Source organism: Eptatretus burgeri, chromosome 1, assembly GCF_056783735.1.
Source record: "Eptatretus burgeri isolate ZD-2024b chromosome 1, Ebu_testis_v1, whole genome shotgun sequence".
NCBI lineage: Eukaryota > Metazoa > Chordata > Myxini > Myxiniformes > Myxinidae > Eptatretus > Eptatretus burgeri.
Genome location: NC_140961.1, coordinates 85795623 through 85797835, shown reverse-complemented (window position 1 = coordinate 85797835; position 2213 = coordinate 85795623).

The following is a 2213-nucleotide window of genomic DNA, read 5'->3' as shown; positions in this document are numbered from 1 at the left end:
CTCTCCCTTCTCTGTTTCTCTCTTCTCTCTCTCTCCCTCTCTGTTTCTCTCTCCCCTTCTCTGTTTCTCTCTCTCTCCCTCTCTGTTTCTCTCTCCCCTCTCTGTTTCTCTCTCCCTTCTGTGTTTCTCTCTCCCTTCTCTGTTTCTCTCTCCCTTGTCTGTTTGTCTCTCCCTTCTCTGTTTCTCTCTCTCTCTCCCTCTCTGTTTCTCTCTCCCCTCTCTGTTTCTCTCTCCCCTCTCTCCCTCTCTGTTTCTCTCTCCCCTCTCTCCCTCTCTGTTTCTCTCTCCCCTCTCTCCCCTCTCTGTTTCTCTCTCCCCTCTCTGTTTCTCTCTCCCCTCTCTGTTTCTCTCTCCCTCTCTGTTTCTCTCTCCCCTCTCTGTTTCTCTCTCCCTCTCTGTTTCTCTCTCCCCTCTCTCCCCTCTCTGTTTCTCTCTCCCTCTCTCCCATCTCTCCCCTCTCTGTTTCTCTCTCCCTCTCTCCCATCTCTCCCCTCTCTGTTTCTCTCTCCCATCTCTCCCCTCTCTGTTTCTCTCTCCCCTCTCTCCCATCTCTCCCCTCTCTGTTTCTCTCTCCCCTCTCTCCCATCTCTCCCCTCTCTGTTTCTCTCTCCCCTCTCTCCCATCTCTCCCCTCTCTGTTTCTCTCTCCCCTCTCTCCCATCTCTCCCCTCTCTGTTTCTCTCTCCCCTCTCTCCCCTCTCTGTTTCTCTCTCCCCTCTCTCTCCCTCTCTGTTTCTCTCTCCCCTCTCTCCCCTCTCTGTTTCTCTCTCCCCTCTCTCCCATCTCTCCCCTCTCTGTTTCTCTCTCCCCTCTCTCCCATCTCTCCCCTCTCTGTTTCTCTCTCCCCTCTCTCCCATCTCTCCCCTCTCTGTTTCTCTCTCCCATCTCTCCCCTCTCTGTTTCTCTCTCCCATCTCTCCCCTCTCTGTTTCTCTCTCCCCTCTCTCCCCTCTCTGTTTCTCTCTCCCCTCTCTCCCCTCTCTGTTTCTCTCTCCCCTCTCTCCCCTCTCTGTTTCTCTTTCCCCTCTCTCCCCTCTCTGTTTCTCTCTCCCCTCTCTCCCCTCTCTGTTTCTCTCTCCCTCTCTCCCCTCTCTGTTTCTCTCTCCCCTCTCTGTTTCTCTCTCCCCTCTCTCCCCTCTCTGTTTCTCTCTCCTCTCTCCCTCTCTGTTTCTCTCTCTCTCCCTCTCTGTTTCTCTCTCTCTCTCCCTCTCTGTTTCTCTCTCTCCCTCTCTGTTTCTCTCTCCCTCTCTCCCCTCTCTGTTTCTCTCTCCCCTCTCTCCCCTCTCTGTTTCTCTCTCCCTCTCTCCCCTCTCTGTTTCTCTCTCCCTCTCTCTCTCTCTCCCCTCTCTGTTTCTCTCTCCCCTCTCTGTTTCTCTCTCTCCTCTCTCCCCTCTCTGTTTCTCTCTCCCCTCTCTCCCCTCTCTGTTTCTCTCTCCCCTCTCTCCCCTCTCTGTTTCTCTCTCCCCTCTCTCCCCTCTCTCCCCTCTCTGTTTCTCTCTTGCTCTCTCTCCTTCACTCTTATAAAAAGTACTTAAACAAACAAATGCACTCATTTTTTCAAGTTTCACGTTTATTTCTCTTGTGGCATGTCTGCTATTCAGGAGATATTTGCTCAGCATAATTATATTACTCGGAATGTTATTTTGACACCTTTCTTCTCCAAGCGCTTCCTTTTTTGTGTCGACCTGTATTCCTGCGACAACTGAAGTGCAGTTACAGTCAGTTCATGGTAATACAACTTTGTTTTTGTCACATTTAGCTGCTTTGTTGTGTCATACCATGTGTAACACAAACATGCAAACTCAGTCACACTCTATGGAGTATTTCATTGATGATTACTATTATGCTAGTTTGATCTCTGACATCTCATTAAGTTCCAAGGAGGCTGCTTGGGAAATTTATTGCCCTTATAATCCAGCAAACAGCTGGTCGCACAGCTGTGGCAATGGCCCAAGAGTGTGCTGAATTGACATGGTGACCTTCAGATACTCAGCCTGATGATGTAACAGCTATCTAAACGGAACACAATCAAATCTCTTGCCAGACATTTATTTTCTAATAAATGTTTTCTGCACTAAAGTGTTCCCCACTCTCATAGCTGTTTCACAATGTCTTTTTTTTTTGCTTTTCTTTCCAGCGAGCACCATTCTCTCAAATGCAGTTCTTGACAAATTGCTATTTGAGATCACGTTATTGCAGGCGAAAAACAGGCATC